Source organism: Dendrobates tinctorius, unplaced genomic scaffold (genome assembly GCF_039654945.1).
Source record: "Dendrobates tinctorius isolate UK_male_01 unplaced genomic scaffold, ASM3965494v1 ptg000016l, whole genome shotgun sequence".
In the NCBI taxonomy this organism is placed as follows: domain Eukaryota; kingdom Metazoa; phylum Chordata; class Amphibia; order Anura; family Dendrobatidae; genus Dendrobates; species Dendrobates tinctorius.
The window spans coordinates 56,923,854-56,935,857 of NW_027361684.1; the positions used below are offsets into that span (position 1 = coordinate 56,923,854).

A 12,004-nucleotide genomic window follows, 5' to 3' on the forward strand; every position below is an offset into this window, starting at 1 on the left:
TAAATATATGTGTGGTCAATACAAAGGACTGGTACATGACTTATTCCTTACAAAGAACTTACAATGGACCAAGGGGCACTCATTACAGGTGGAGGAAGGTCAATAGTAGCAGCTAACTAGGAAAGCGTTCTTTACAGTTAGAGCAGTGAGACTGTGGAATGCCTGACCGCAAGAGGGTAGTAATGGCAAATACTGTAACAGCATTTAATCTAGCGATAGAGAAAGTATAACTGGTGGAGAAAAGTTGAACTTGATGGACCAAAGTCTGTTTTCAACCTACTGCATATAACTATGTAACTATGTAATACAAGAAACATCCCACATGACCCAATTTTTGCCATCAAATTTTAAATCTTGTTAAAGTCAATCAGATCCTTACATTTGCCCAGTTTTAACCATCAACAGAACAGTCCCTGCCAGTAAGGCTTATCAGGAACATAACCATTTATGACATCATCAAAGTTCCGAACTTGAATGTTGTTAAACACACCAGTCTAGTAGAACCACTACTGGTGACAGATGGCAAAGTTCTGCTTTCTATTCGGAATCATCTTATCCTTCCCATCATTAGTCTCCTGTTTTCCTGTGTCATGTGACTTTGAGACTCTCATTGAAGAGGATGCCAAGTTCTGCAGTGGTAACATCCATGTCATATACCCAAACATGGGTGAGGTCTCCTGCATTTACATACCAGACTGCTTTCAGTATCCAGACAGTTTAATCAAAGTTTGGGGCCCTCCTTGGATCAAATTCTCTAAAGCCGAGCCAGAAAAAATGTATACCTTGATTATGCTAGATCCTGATGCTCCAAGCAGATTTCAGCCAACATACAGATTTTGGAGACACTGGTTGGTCACTGATATACCTGGTCATGTTCTTCTTACAGGAAAACATGTAAAAGGAAATGTTTTATCTCCATACCGCCGACCAAATCCACCAGTGCAGTCAGGATATCACAGGTACCAATTTCTGATCTACATGCAATATCCAGGAGTTTCCCCATCACTCCTCCCAGGTGAAGAACATTTTGAGTCATGGGACCTTAATGCTTTTGTCCTACGCTGGATCCCAGGATTCCCAGTTGCCACTACTCAATTTATGATCCAACAACCTGACCGCTCTAATTTTGAGATTGGGAATAATATTTAACGTATGAAATCATTCTCCATATTGCAGAATATGTGACATTAAACAAAACCTTCATTCTGATATGTAGACTATGCGTCCTCAGTGCAATATAAATCTGCATTAGCTACACTCTTGCAGTTCCAAAAGTAGCATGTTCCACTAAGAGGTACTTACTTGCTTATATAGTAGCATTCTCATTATACAGGAGTCTTACATATGAACTGCTTATTTTCAATCATCCGAGTCATACAAAGAATGCTCTCCAGTGTTAATATCGCTGGAGTCCTGGGTTCGAATCCCACCAAGGACAACATCTGCAAGGAGTTTGTATGTTCTCCCCGTGTTTGCGTGGGTTTCCTCTGGGTACTCCGGTTTCCTCCCACACTCCAAAGACATACTGATAGGGAATTTAGATTGTGAGCCCCATGAGGGACAGTGAAGAAAATATGTGCAAACTGTAAAGCGCTGCGGAATATGTTAGCGCTATATAAAAATAAAGATTATTATTAATAGTACTTATAATACCATACATCTGAACTGAAGTATAAATTAGAATAATCGTAAAAAAAAGTAGTGTATAACCAATAAACATTATGTAATCGTTTTTCGTCATCAAAAGTGAACATTTCAAACACGTTCACAGACCTTAGATATTATTCTAGAAGATCTGAGATTTATTCCGTTTAAAAAAAAAAAAAAATTAAAGGGTATGATTTTTCCTTTTCATCAAGTTCAGTCTTTTATACTGGAATACTGATCCACAGAATGGCAAAGCCTAACATGAGGCAGAAGCTACATTTCTTCATCCTAGGCTAGGGTCACACCAACGTATATTCTCTCATCTGAGAGAGTCGGGCCGATTATGCTAAGCACACTCTGATCAGAGGGTGGTGAGAGTGTGAAGAGAGTAGGGTGAGAGTGTGAAGAGAATGTGATCAGTGTGATCCGATGATAAAAAAATATTCTTCTCCATTATGTCAGATCATGAAAATCGAACTGCACTTAGATAGCATTAAAGTGTAGTCCAATGGTTTCCAAGGACTCATTGACTTTCATGGCTGATTGTGATCCGAATAAAAAAATCGGACATGTGAACAGCCCCATAGCAAAACATTGGTCTGAGTGCGATCCAATATTTTTTCGGAAAATACAGTCATGTGCACGAGTCCTTAGGGACAAAAATCCTTCTGGACCACAAGTATGGCAATCAGAATAACTGCAGTTCAACGTCTGCAATCCAGTACCCATAACTTATAATATAGAAGGGGTTTGTCTTATTCTATTAAAAGGGTAAACGCAACCTTGCAATTTACTTTTTAATAAAAATGCTCCCATTTTCAATAAGGTGACTAGCTTCCCAGGCAAGGGGAGCACTTGCAATCTCCTATCTCCAGGGCCAGACAGGCCATCTGGCAACTCTGGCAAATGCCAGAAGGGCCTGTCTGGTCGTGGGCCACCTTGTCTGCTATGTTGTTAACAGAATCGGTGTATAGTAAATCTTCCTTTCCTCCATCCAGGGTAATATTAGTAATATATCCAATCTGGTTCTTGGGGATGGGGACAGCATGGGCCTGTGTGATTTCAAATGCCAGGGCTGAAATTCAGCCCCAGTCTGTACCTGCCTGTCTCTACAGATGCCAAGTGCTGCTCTCAAGCAAAGCAAGCTGCATCCACTTGCAGCATAAGAGAGCAGGCCATATTTATCCAAACTGTCTATTTCACAGCCAGTGAAAACTTAAGCTAGACAGTCTTAAAATGAGCCTGATTTAGCAAAGAAGTTAACAGTCAATTTTTAAAGGGAAGCTGTCACTTGGGTTATGCTGCTCAAATAATGGACAGCACGACTCAGCCCGGCTGCACGATTGCCAGGTATGCTTTTCAATGGTATGTGTGTAAATAGGTAGAGACCTGTCAATCATTTGGAGCGGGCATATGGTCCCTGGCCGGCTCTTCAAACTGTGCGCTGTGTCACTGATCCAGCTCATCAATATTCCATCAGAGCGGACATCTGCAGCCACTGATTGGTGGCCAGCACTCACGTGACATACCAATGTCTGCCAAGCATCGCGAAGCTTGGCACCGACAATCAACGAAACAAAGCCGATACAGAATGTGAGTTTAAGTTTTTCTTACTTTACTCGACATTTAAAAAGGGGTTGTCCAAGTAATGAACACATTTATTAGATAATACCCTGTGTTATAGTAAAAGTCACTTTCGGGGCTCATTCAGACGTCTGTTTTTCATGCAAAAGGAAAATAGACCGGATTTCATCAGAGTTTCTTGAGATGTTCATTAGAGTTTGGTCAGAGTTTCATTGGTTATTTTTCACTGATAAAGAATAAGAAAGAAGTTTCCACCTTCTCCTATCAGTCCTTGAAAACGGACAAAAAACAGATGCCATCCGAGTGCTGTCGGATGTTTTCACTGCCCCACAGAATTGCATGGCTAATTTTGATCTGAGACTCTTTTAAGGAGTTATGACCCATCTTAAAGGTACCGTTACATTTAGCGATGCACCAGCGATCCCGACAAAGAGATACGACCCGGTCAGGATCGCTGGTGCATCGCTAAGTGGTCGCTAGTGAGCTGCCACACAGGCAGATCTCACAGCGATGTAGCAGCGGTCGGCGGTCGTTACTTACCTGTCAGACGCGGCGATGAAGACATCCTCCCATCCGCGTCCACGCATCGCTCGTCAGCGCCAGCAGGAAGCAGCCGACAAGAAACGGCCCAGGACGTTCTCACGCGATCAGCGATAACCAGCGGGGGAGCCGGTCGGAGGTAAGTATCAGACATAGCGATATCGCTAGCAATATCGCTGCTGCGTCACAAAATCGGTGACGTTTAAGCGAGATCGCTAGCGATCTCGCTTAGTGTGACGGGCTCTTAAGTCTTGGCGTTTTAACTGCTAGAGGCAAGGGGAGGGGATGTAGGTTCAGCCCAAAGGGTAGGAAGGGAGTGACCAAAAAGGAATAAAGGCTAGTGTAAGGCCAAGTAGTCTCTCTCTGTGGGGGTCGTGTCAGGTAACATGCTTTGAAGGGACCAAGGAGACAGCTGACAGCCCATTCTCACTGCATCCCAGCAAACACATGGACGAACATCACACAGGTAATTGACATGATCCATCTGCTTATATCTTTTGTTCCACCACTATTATTTATTATAATAATGGAAGTCTTTAAACAGAGGCTGGACAGACATCTGACTGGGATGATTTAGCAAATCTTGCTTTGAGCAGGGGGTTGAGCCAGGTGGCCCAGGAGGTCCCTTCCAACTCTACGATTCTATGCTTTTGCTTATATAGCGCTATTATATTCCACAGCACTTTACAGATACTATCGGCACTGTCCCCATTGGGGCTCCCAATCTAAATTCCCTTCAGAATGTGGAAGGAAACCCATTCAAACACAGAAAGAACCTACAAATTCCTTGCAGATTTTGTCCTTGGTGGGATTTGAACCCAGGACCCCAGCAATGCAAGGCTGCAGTGCTAACCACTGAGCCACTGTGCTGCCCACTATTGTATTTGCATATCTGACCATTGTATATGTGTAACCATTGTGTATATAGTGCATTGTCTAGTGTGTATTTAAGGGTATTAAATATATAATTTAACCTTGGTCTGCTATTTTATCTAGATCCACGAATCCACACGTCCATTTTTCGCCTTAACTTTCCATACTACCAGGGCTGGTTTCTGGCCCAATATTATCCTGTTAACAGACCATGCTTATATCTAACGAGGAACTGCTCGCAGTCCTTCCGGGCTGGCCGCACTCTGTTTCACTTGTGCTAATGAAAGGGGCCTCTCAGCATGTCAGGGTTGTGAGCAAGTGTGGTGCCACATCAGTGACTGCATGGGTCACATCCTCACTCCCTGTGAGTCCCTGGGCCCATGTGAACAGGGAGTGTCTGTTGAAAACAGCACCAAGCTGACCTTGCGTGTCCCCAGGGGGATGCAGAATGTCACATTGGTGATAGTGGGGAGACAGCATTATGTGATCCTTCTGACGTAATAGTGGCGTCAGGAGGGGTGACAAGATGTGGGTTCATCACATGTGGTGGCAGCGGTGGATTCTGGGTGATCTCCCCAGTACCATCCTTCACAAGTGGTTGTAGTGGTGGGATTCTGCGTGATCTCTTCGATGCCATACTTCACAGTGAGAAAAAAAATCTTCAGAGTTTACTGGATGAATGTGACGATTTTTTATACGGTCGTGAGAACTTAGCCTAACAGATACTATACCAGTAAACACATTACTGAAACTTTTCTTCTTAATACCTGACAGGACGTCTTCCTCTATGTTTGCCCTTGAGAGAAATCACCAGCTTGTGCAATTACACGGGATTACGTGTCTATTTCTGTATCAAGTCAAAACGTGAATTACCGTACATACATAATGACAAGTGCTACCGAAAAAACATTCCTTTAACGTAGACCATAAAAATACAACTCTAAGATTTCAGATGTTTTCGTAGACAACTTCAGGTGTAAAATTTATATCTCAAAGTGTGCAGACAATTTTATTTCACAGTCGGTCACAAGGAGTATGATTGGAAGCTGGCAGCACGCTGGCAAGCAGATTTTCTCCAGTGGGTGATTCCTGCACTGACTGTGAATACTGGCCATCAATGTGTTAGTAGGAAAACATTTACCTTTTTCTAAAGGAAAATAAAGTAAAAAAAGGTACAACTTACAAATATTCCATTCGTCATCAATAAGCATTTGCTAAACAAGTATCACTCTAAAGCTCGCTCCCACTTGCAATTAAATAGGACAATAAAATTGCGTTTGTACCAATTGATTCCTATGCTTCTGTTCTCAATTACATTTTTTTTCCCCCTGCTCCGATAGGACGGGAAAAAAAGGCAACTTGCTGCGATTGTATGCTGAATTAAGATTGCACGCACCCATATAAGTCTATGGGTGCGTGAGAAACATCGCACTGCACTCAGATATCACCTGAGTGCAGTGCGATCCCCAAAAAACGCATCAATGTGCTCAAAAAGTGCTAAATGCATAGAAATGAATGGGAAGCTTCTTTTTCCCGCAGATTTTTTTGGCAAATCCGCGGGAAAAAACGCCAAAAAAACGCTGTGTGTGAACACAGCCTTAAAAATCCATACAAGGAGGTGGTAACTCTTTTTGCATTGTCAGAATTCTCCACTGATTCTGCACTGATGTTGGTGAGACATTTTTCGGGACACATTCTAAGTAGACGGTGTCTGGTCCTGCTCAGCAAACTTGTATTACGTGAGACTGTGCGCATCTAGTCGGAATGTGGCCAAGAGTATGCGTATCATATACTTGTGATCACATAACCGCCCTCTCCCAGAGCAAGCTCCAGAAAATCCTTGTAAGCGAGCGCACTGCTCAATGTTAGGATTCACAAGTCTACAGTCACTCTTTGTGACAGTAGACTTTTGTGCCAAACCTGGACAATCCCTTTAATGTCTTATCTAAATCAAGATTTTGGAACTGAATGGATGAGAAGACTCAAAGTCATCTTCCAAAATCTAATGCATTTTAAAGTTTCCTTGGGATTACAGAGTTATGTAGAGAAGTAAGAAACCAATTTCATGGTAATTCTGGAATAAGATGTTAAATAAATTATTTGGGCTTCCCCATATTTTGGGGCAGGGTGTTATGTCGGATGCTTATATACTTAGAGGGTGCTTACAGTTAGCTCCATAAATAACGGTTCAGGAAATTAAGGTTTGAAGAACACACTTTTGGTAACATTTGGGTGCTAAATGCTAATATATTGATTTTACTCAGCGACAAATTCTTTTGGCCAAGCACTTGTGAGTGCTTCACACCCCAGACTGAGCAATTTGATATTTATAATAAATAAATTCAGAATGTCCTGAAATAAATGACTCTCTGGTTCTATCATCTTTCTGTGAGAATATCCTAAAGCAAAACTGTACAGCAATTAGTCAGAGAAGACATTTCAAGGTTAAGTATGGTGAATGCTACAAGCTACGAACAGAACAAAATACTGTCTATTAAATATAGACAATCAATGCCATGTTCACACTACCATGACTTCACTATTAAAAAGATATGTTTTGCAAAATGGTAAAAGAGGAAACTGAGTGTCACATATAATACATATTGAATATGACTCATGGAAAACCATTTAGTACCTCGTTTTTATTTTTTGAAAGCCCGAAATCCTGTTTCGAGGCACTTAAAAAATTGACAAGTTGTCACAAAAAAGTGCACTAGCATACAGGCAATTGTAGCCCTCTCCAACAGGAGAAAGGGCCCTAATAGACCTTGTCCCTCCAAGCCAGAAGGCCACAGCAAGGGTCAGGGGCAAGTGACCTCCCCTAGTCGAAGCCAAGGGAGGCTCAATCTCGCCCCTAGCATCTGCCTGGGCTCCCACCTAAGCGAGAACTAGTAGCCCTCAAGGCTTCTAGAGAGGAGAGCCTGGGGTCAGTAGGGAGCGGAACTTGATGACCACATACTACCCCATAGACCTACCAGAAGGGAACTGTATGCTGATAAATCCTAGTGACAGGACACACGTGCAAAGGGTGACACACAAGAGAAAACAAGACAAATATGGTAAGGATATGGAAAGGATGAAAAAAAATGGCAACAACATTTTCAAAGCATCTTTATTTATTCAGAAATCCCTGTCCTTACACACCTTTGCTGCTATCAATGAGGTTATTAATGGTTGTCTGAAGAATGCTCTGCCATGTGAATTTACTCGGGCAACCAATCATAAAGATCCACTTTAATATGCAACATTATAAATTTCTAAACACTTCCAAAATCTGTTTGCTGTCAATAGATGAAAATATTAGAGATTGATCCATTTTGGGATCCTAAAAATGTAAATAGAGCCATTCATTTGCATGGGACAGAAGTGTCATAAAATGCCTTCGGCGTGCCTCCTTCACAGCAGCTTTACGGTTTTATCTTGAACAAAAACATATAAATCTTGTAAAAATGGTTCTGTTAAACCATCACTGCAGAGTTTTATTTTTTTTCAGTGCTAGAGTGGTGCTTCTAACATAAGAACACTACCCCCGATCTTATACTCACCTACCAGCATCTTCACCTTTTCTCGGCACCACTCCAGTCCCACTGGACCATCTTCTGACTGCAACTTCACAAGCTCTCAAGGCAAGTCTATGAGAGCCAGAACGAAGCCAGAACCAGGCTCTCAGATTTGCATTGAATTGTGACCTCCAGCTCGCTCCATCAAACACTAGAGCAATCCGGCAGGTCACAAACTGCCAGAGGTCAACAGGAACGTCTGGGATAAAAGGTGATGAGTAGGGTCAGAAACCTCAGAATAGAAACAACACTCCAGCAGTAAAATTAAAAAAAATGCTGGAGTGGTACTTCAAAAAAAGGAACAAAAATGAATGCAAAACAGAATCCAAAGTGTCCACTTTTTAAACAGTTCTGTTTTTAGAAAACATGAATCCATAGAAAAAAGGAAACTGGTTTCAACTTTGCCTCCATTTTTGCTATTTATTAGCTGCTTGACTGACGACTCCTTTGCCTGAAGTCACAAAACATAGAAGCCAAGTAAAAGAAAGTGGCTTCAGCATCCAATAACAATCAATTTGCTTTATTATGGCATCACAAATACTGAAACAGCAGCAACGTTTCGACCCCTAGCCAAGTTGGACAAAGACCCAGACCTATACCTTAGGTTGAACGTTGTTGCTGTTCCTGTATTTGTAATGTCACAATAAAGCAAGTTAATCATTTTTGGATTTTGAAGCCACCTTCTTTTTGCTTTAATTTTTCTTGGGAAAAGGGATTAACCCACATTTGACTTTCATGCATCTACCTAATATTGAAGCTTGATGCTGTCTCGACACCACCACTGACAGCGTAGAAGCGGTCAGCCAAGCAGGAGGAGAGATGGGAAGGGAATAGACTGAGCTGAAGAGACACAGGCATATGAATTCAAACACTGATTTATCAGTAACAAAAGAATGGACTGGTAAGGTTAAAAGGTATTACTGGAGTTGTCTTTGAAAGAGTTACATTCACATACAGTCATGGCTGAAAATGTTGGCACCCTATTCACATGTTTATTTCCTTTGTGTGTACTGGATGACAAAAAAAGGGGTTGCTACCAGGAATTTCAGGGCCCCATACTGGCAACATTTTTTGGGCCCCCTTGAGACTCTGACCAGGCTTCAGCCCTGCTCGGCCTCCACACTGCAAACCTTACACAGTCCCACTGCCCACTCTTGGAAAAACTCCACTTTTGCACCACGACCTCACCAATCACATATTTACAGTTTCCATCGAACACCAGATCACATACGTAGCCATCAAGTTTTGTTTTGGCCAAATGATTTTCTAAGCCACCACCACGACAAGGTAGATTCTTCTTGCTGGGCCTTACTCTACTCTAACATATTAAACATTTGTGAAAATATCCAATACTCTTTTTAGGTATATTTTTATTTTCTTTAAGGGAATATGTCACATACATTTTTTAAAATGACCAATAATACAACATACAGGGATAAATACCACTACACCATTGCCGGACCGCATATTACCACCACATATTGACTCAATGCTACAATACTAATCATTAGTGAAATAACACAACACTAATATTACCATAAGTGCCATAATACACAGGAGCTCTGCACATAGTGTATAGTGTTAGTGTACAGGTAATAGGGACTCACCAGTGACATTATACACAGGAGCTCTGTATATAGTATATAGTATATAGAACACACTGTCTCACAAGTGACATCCCTAGTTGAAATCATTCTTCTTCGTTTGGCTTTTTCATCCATCGCAGGCCACCATCACTTCTTCCATTCAGGACTCATTTCTGCAGAAAATAACAGCTACAGCACATTCCCCAATTTTTCCCTACGTTCTACCCTACGCCAGAAGACGAAAAAAAGCGATAGTGTAACCCCCCTCACTGAAAACAGTATCCTCAAAAATAAAAAAATACATCACAGCAGTAATAATATTCGTTAATTAGCCCCTACAGTAATAGTGTCCTACATCCCGGCACCATCCTGTAATAACGTCTCCATCCTAGCACCTATGTATCTCATTCCGGGCGCCATGTGTCTCCATTCTACTTCTATATGTTCTCCCATCCTGCTCTTATGTGTCTGAACCCCGTATGTCTTAATTCTGCTCCCCATGTATCTCCATCCTGCCTCCCCATTTGTCTCCTCATATTGTGAATTTCAGTAGCAAAAAAAAAAATGTTTCTCCTTACCTTGCCAAGGTCCAGCAGCATCCTTTTCCACAACCATTTGAGGCACATGACAGTGACATCATATGCCTGTAACATGCGCATGGAAGTTAGCTGGCAGCCTCTGATTGTTTGACGACTCCTATTCCAGTGCAGGAATCGAGTCCTTCACGGCAATAGATTTCTACTGAATGTGCATCTGAGGATGCACGTTCCCTAACTAAGCGAACAGCGATTCTTTCACCTGGGACTCTGTGAGAAGGGGGTTTCTGACTTGGCCCCCCTCCTCACCAGGCCTCATACACTAGTATGGGCAGTAATGCCCTGATGGCAGCCCTGGGTGTGGGCAATTTAAAAATTACACCTGAAACAGATAAAAAGGAAAGAAGTTGACTCCATCTTTGCATTGTGTGTCTGTGTGTGCCACCCTAAGCATGGAGAACAGAAAGAGGAGAAGAGAGCTGTCTAATGACTTGAGAACCAAAATTGTTGAACAATATCAACAACCTCAAGGTTACAAGTCCATCTCCAGAGATCTTGATGTTCCTTTGTCCACTGTGCAACATAATCAAGAAGTTTACAACACATGGCACTGTAGCTAATCTCCCTTGACATGGCAGTCAGAAAAAATAAAGATGGAAGGTTGCAACACAAGATAGATGGTAGATATGCAGTCCCAAAAAAGTTCCAAAGAAATTCAAGCTGTCCTTGCCATCAGTGTCTGATCAGTGGCAGTGCGACACCCAGTACCCACGTTGATCAGCTTTTGTTGGTGTCGGCGGTGACCGAAACTGACCAGTTACGGAGCAGCGCAGCTTAGTCTACTTTATAGTGGCTGCGGCGGGGTACTACACATCCGACCCTATTCAAATCAATAGAGGGCAGATGTGCAGTACCTAACCACGACCACTATACAGTAGACAGTAACTGGTCAGTTCCGGCAGCCACCGACAAAGAGAACAGCTGATTGGCGGGGGTACTGAGTGTCCTACCTCCACCGATCAGATATTGATGACCTATCGTGAGGATAGGCCATCAATGTTAAAGCAGTGGACAACATCTTTAATGACTATGAGTTTAGAATGGGAGGTCACAAAAGATCCTGATCTTGAATGATCAGGATCGATCGACTTATCGACTTATGTCCATACAATGTACATTTTCCTGGCAAAAAATATAAATGCCTCTAAATCTATTTGATCATCTACAGAAAACATGAAACTTGGTTTACAGGCTACCACATATTATCTACATGAATATGAGGCAGACAAGGTCTGATATATTCCCACTCATGTTCTATACAAGACTATTATTCTATTGTGATTGATGAGAGCGGCCTTCAAGCGTTGACAAGATATTCTCTGCCACGTGATATTTCCGAGCACTTCTATGAGTCATAAATTACAAATTGGTAAAATAAAACTATAAAATAGCAAACACACAACCACTAGATCTGAAACTTTATTTTAACCTCTGTCCTGTGATTAATAAAGGCGGTCAACTTCCAAATTGCCTTTATTATTTTTAAATAGATCTATTTGTCCTGAAGAGGCTGGTGTACTTTTTTGAAAATGCACATGAAAGTTTTCATTCTCGATATTAAGATGAGCAGTGAGAGAGCTGGAGTAATAAAACATGCTAAATGTTGGAAGAGGAAAAA

At 41.8% G+C, this 12,004-nt stretch overlaps 1 protein-coding gene and 1 pseudogene across 8 annotated transcripts in view; one reads left to right on the top strand and one right to left on the bottom strand.

Moving 5' to 3' along the window:
* Positions 1-12,004, bottom strand: part of CDKL5 (cyclin dependent kinase like 5) — a 482,089-nt gene that overhangs the window by 368,287 nt on the left and 101,798 nt on the right. The gene's annotated exons all lie outside the window — the stretch shown is intronic.
* On the top strand, positions 520-1,149 carry LOC141080676 (phosphatidylethanolamine-binding protein 4 pseudogene; annotated as a pseudogene).